Consider the following 6,000-nt stretch of genomic DNA (forward strand, 5'->3'; position numbering starts at 1 on the left):
AAACTAAGTTCAAAGTATGAGCTGCACAGTGTACGAACTGTGCTCGGGGATATTTATTCGTAATTATAGTTCTTACGCCTTTCAACCGTCCGCTCATCACAGCGGCTCCATCATAGCCCTGACCAACTAAATTCTTCAAATCTAATCCGAATGATTAGCCTTTGCATGATCGTCGAAGCTAAAGCTGCAGCTGTAACGTCACTAACATGAACAAATTCAAGAAAGTCTTCTCGAATAAGAGCCTTTCCAGAAGAGCAGTCAACATAGCGAAGGCAAAGTGACAGCTGTTCATGACGTGACACATCCTGAGTTTCGTCGGCAAGTACAGCAAAGAAACCTGACTGTTTGACTCTACCTATTAGTTCCTCTTGAATAGCACTTCCACATAATTCAATTATTTCATTTTGAATAAGGGACGATGTGTACATAGCCCTAGTATGAGTACTTTGAGTAAGTAAGTGATTTTTAAGAACTTCATCACCAGATCGTGCTCGAAAACGAAGTAGTGCGCGAAAATTTCCATCATTCTTTAACGGATCTATAATGCCAATTTCACCAGAGTCTTGATTTCCCCTCAAAGGCAACTCTTGACGTCCGCAAAATAAGATTGTGTCTATTATGACACACAGCCTCTGTCTGTTTTCTTCGGTTTTCTGGGTTCTTTTCGGTCCAATGACGTTGAAAACAAAGATTTCTGTTACCAGTGACGGGAAACTTAAAAGTCTCTGGAGGAGTCCAGGTTTCTTTCAAAGCTTTTAATTTTTCATTATCATTTTTTGGAGCTTTTGACACATATTTGCCAATATCGTACTCGTCTTCCATTATAACAGAATCCAGGCTATCTAAAAAGAAAAACACGTTAAAGATGGGTGTGAGATTAAAATTAAAATAACTTACTGTGGCCTGTTATATCTATGTTCTTAGAGCTGGAGGGAATTGAAGCATCTGTATTGATATCCATACGCACACTGGGTGTACTTTCATTGTTTTGCGAGTTCGATTCGTCGTTGGTTTTCACATTCTTTGGAAAGTACGTTTCATTTTTCTTTCACTAAAATATAAAACAATTTCTAGTGTAAATGCATAGAAAGTTACGTGTTTTCTAATAGTCCAAGAGCCCGTGAGTGCCAGACCTTCGGATTTTTATAAAAGCTGAAAATTTTTCTATGTGTGTCCCTAGTACAGGTAAGAATGTTCCCCACCCATGAAGCTGAGGCAGCGGTGGCTTTGGCAGGTAACAGGTAACAAAGGTGTATAAAATTCCATCTCAAATTTATCATAAAATAAAACTGAATTTTTTTATACAGGGTGCGGCAGCATAACTTCCTTTTTTCAAAAGTTAATAAAACTTATTGTATGAATCAGAAAATTTTTATTCGTTTTTTATAATACAGGCACATACATAAAGTTTTGTTTTACTGAGTTTTGAAGATCAAATCAGTTAGGTGACGTCCCCCATTCTCCATACACTGAGTAAACCGATTTCTGGCGTTTGTCATGACTCTTGCCAGCATAGCAGGCGTTATGTTGGCAATTTCTTCCTGGATGTTCGTCTTCAAATCTTGTAGGGTCCTTGGACGGTTCACATACACACGGGATTTCAAAAAACCCCATAGGAAATAATCACAAGGGGTCAAATCGGGAGAGCGGGCTGGCCACTCCAAATCGCCCCTAATTGAGATAAGGCGCTCTGGGAAGTGTTCCCTCAAAACAGCCATCGATGTTCTTGAAGTGTGTGCCGTTGCTCCGTCTTGTTGGAACCAAGTGTCCCCTAAGTCCAACTCATCTAGCCGTGGGAAAAAAAATTCCTGTAACATGTTTACATACCGGTGCGAATTCACTGTCACTGTGACTTCATTTTCCTCAAAGAACCAGGGACCAATAATTCCACGTGAGTAAATTGCACACCACACTGTGACTTTAGGTGAATGCAAAGGCCGTTGATGCAATTGTCGAGGATTGGTATCAGCCCAGTAGCGCATGTTTTGTTTGTTTACGGATCCACACAAATGAAAATGGGCTTCATCACTAAAAAAAACAATAGCGTCCTCAGGAACGACTTCCAGAAAAACCTCACACGCGTTCCTCCGAGAATTGAAGTCACGTTCAGAAAGTTCCTGCACAATTGCCATCTTGTATGGATGAAAATGAAGATCATCATGAAGTATTCTCCTCACAGAACGATCGGAAAGTCCAAGGGCAGACGCATGTTTGCGCGCAGAACGCCGTGGTGATCGCAACACTGAAGTTCTAACTAACTCAATGTTCTCCGGTGATCTAATGGGCCGAGGGACTCCAGTTCTTCGTCTTGTCACACTTGCAGTTTGTCTGAACGTAGTGACCCACGTAACAATTGATTTCCGGTCCGGGACAGGGGCCAAGGGGGCTAAATTAAAGCGATTCCGAAAGGCGCGCTGGGTTGCGATCACAGAACATCCGCTCGAAAAGTAAACCTCAACGGCAAACGCACGCTCCTCACTGTTCCAACGCATGATGGCGACTGAACTGTGCCGGGACAAAACTTTATAGTCCCCCCTCTCGAACGAGACCACTAGCACTCCCTTACGACATCTACCGACTAAATGGCGAACTTTTTAAAAAAGGAAGTTATGCTGCCGCACCCTGTATTTGATTCATAATAATATTAAAACTCACGTTGCTCATTGCCAGACAGTTAGTATGGTTGCAACCCTCTGCCGGACACCCTTAAACTATTATAATTGAAGGGTTCAGGGGAAGAACTTGATAACAGCCTTTGCGTAAATTTTTCAGGAGAGCAAAAAACAAGTTTGGAGACTCGTATTTTGTCAAATTTTTGTTGTAGTTTGCAAAATAAATGTTGAACTATCTATATACTTAATTTTAAACGTGTATACTCATTTTCAACCATTTAATTTTATAAAAACTTACCTTTTTACGCGAAAACTCAATATAAGTCAAATTTGTCATAGAAAGAACTTGATATCTCCCGGAGTTATCAAGTTATTCCCCTGAAAACTGAGAGATTATTAAATAATGAGGATTTTGAATTACGCACCAAAATAAAGTTTAAAACCTTTATTTATTGCTTATAAACATAAATAAATTGAATCAAATAAATAAAATGATAAAATTGACAAATTTCACAAGTTTAAAATGTGTCTTTGAAGTAATAAAATCGTTTCCAGTAGTTCCATGGTAATGTTTTGTTGTTACTGTTTCTATGTGTGTGGCAACTGGGAAAAGTAAACTGCAGCTTCTGGTCGACAAAACTCTTTTAAATGTTGAATATCTTCATACTTCGATTTATCAATAGGAATAAGATCTGAAAACCACATAAAATTTGTAGGCCTAATAGTTGAAATTAATAGGCAATAATACACATTATAAGATTTATAATTTTTGTGTAGTGACTTCAAGAAAGAAACTACAAAAAAGTCAAAAACTAAAAGTAGGTTTAGTGTCAAGTAGGGGGGAAAATTTAACAAGGGCTAGGCTTAGTCTGGATAGGCTTGGATAACTAAGTTGAGTTAAGGTTAGTTTAAAATAGAGGTAAAATCACCTACCTTCATAAACAGGATCGGGCAAATGAAACTCCCCGTTTGAAAGATTTCCTCTCTGCCATTCCGTAAATCTCCTTTGCACTTCTTCAGGAGGCAGATTTTTTTCTTTCTTCTTTTTCAGTTTAGGCAAAACTGGGGTTTCATACCAGGGGCCATTGAATTTTTGGCGGTTTCTTATTAAAGCAGGGTGTTCTTTCAAAACTTCAAATTCCCTTATTTCTCTTGATTTGCATGGCAGCTTTTTTGACTTGTACCTCTCATCTAAAAACGACGACCAATCTTTTACCATTTCCTGGTCTACTTCTACAACAGTAAATGGAGATGGCTTACATCTTGCGTTTTGAAAAACAGTTACCCAATCTTGGGGAGTTTCAGCAGGTGCAGTGTGTTTCACCAAAGCAGTGTTCTTATCACACTTTAAATACGAGTGCCCTCGGATAGGGAATGTCATTTTGATGTAATCTAATCTATTTTCCACATGAACTACATGATGCATAAGTCGGAGTATAGTTTTATTTTGCCCCGCGCATGAGTCAGAGAATATTTCTAGATGTCTGACTTTCTTGTCTAAGTGATTGTAGATAAAGTCATGGAAAAATGATGCTACCTCATCACTCCCTTCACTTGCGATTGTTTGGGGATATATATAAAATAGGCTCCTACTATCAGACATGACATGAATGTTAAAAGCATAAACAGACAACTGTCTTTTGTAATATACGTCATTAGTAGCAATGTTTGGGCAGGGATAATTCTTCGCATAGTCCATACAAATTGCCTCCTTATGAGGTGATTTTCTGCTTGCTTTTCTTGCTGCTTTTTTTCTATCATAGAAAACTTGAGCATTAGTTAAATGAACTTCATGTTCAATATCCATTTTACGAATATCTCTGGATAGGTTTTGTTTTTTTTCTTCATCCTTTTCTTCGGCAAACTGTTTTTCGAGGAATTTTTTTTGTACAGCATATTTATCACATGAACTACATGTATCGGTTCTAGGATATCCGAACGAAATGTTGAATTCTTTATTAAATATTGTACGATATGACTAAACTACATCTAATATTAGGATGACAATCTTGAAAGAGTTTAAACATTTTAGACACATTTAAATCATCTGGCAGATATGTTTTTTTGGAAGATTTTATGTGGCTGCGTATAGCGTCAAGAGTCTCATCTGAAAGTTTGTGTGGCCTATTTTCATGTTTACCTTTATTATACTTAGGTGGAGTTCCTGTTTTCTTCATTTGATTCAGAATATAGTCAATCTTGCCTCGAGAAATTCCATGTATAGATATGAATGCGTTTTTACACACTTTAAATTCTTGAGCAGTGTTATTTCTCATTACTCGTACTGCATAACAGTAAGTAGCGTCTTTAAATTTGGCATCTAACTCATTTTTCACCCGGTGACGCTGAACAGGTAAAATCGTCACTAATCCTGTCAAATAGAGATTCACTTCATCATGACTTTTTAGGGAGTTAATATGTCGTAAAACTTCGGCCCTTTCACGTTCAGTAATAGCTTCAAAACATTTGTCTTTACATTTACAAGGTTCACCTGCCTCTCTGCTCTGTAAATTAATCTTTTTACTAACCTCCTTTAATCGCCCGTGTTTAGGCCTCTTCCTTGCCGACGGTGGTTTGCACTCGATCTCTTCTTCTGAGGACGCACTTTCCATTGTAGGCTTAAACTATAAACTTAACTTTGGCCTAATTAGACACTAGTTAATGTTAATAAAACTGAAAAGACACAACACTAACTTAATAACAGCAAAACATAACCTTCTGTCGTTATGAGTATAAACAATAATACACTACTGCTGCTGGTGGCCAACGCATGAACTATGGAGTTATCAAGTTATTTCCCTGAGCGACTGGCACTTATCGAGTTATTCCCCTGGAACTGATTATTTTGTTCGTAAATATCTCTGGAGTTATCATGTTGTTCCCCACAGTATTTTGTCATCTGGTAGAACTCAATTCTACCAACCTAAATCACTTATAAACTGAAAATTGAAAAAAATTGGAGTTATCATGTTCTTCCCCTGGCCCCTTCAATTTATAATTATACTTACGTTATATTATAAAACCTAAATTTTATATATAATTTTTTGGGGGCCTATTAATCTATATTTACATAATAGCCGGACAGTTTCGACGGTTCTATCATCTTGCCAGACGCATTCAAAGTGAGCAGTAATTCGGAAAGCAAGGAGCGTATACAGTAACTAGTGCGAGTGAGACAGAGTGCTTGGTCTATTGCGACCCTTCACTGCGCATTCACTGTTATTAAGTTCAAATTGTGCAGTTTATTTTTTTTTTAATCAAAAAATTTCATTAAATAAATTTTTACAGTTTGAATAACAAATATTTAAAACAATACTCAGTAAAATTGTTCTAATACAACTTCAATCATATCGAAACTCTAATAATTTTATTTATATTATTTTTCATT

This window comes from Diorhabda sublineata, chromosome 6, assembly GCF_026230105.1.
Source record: "Diorhabda sublineata isolate icDioSubl1.1 chromosome 6, icDioSubl1.1, whole genome shotgun sequence".
Lineage (NCBI taxonomy): Eukaryota > Metazoa > Arthropoda > Insecta > Coleoptera > Chrysomelidae > Diorhabda > Diorhabda sublineata.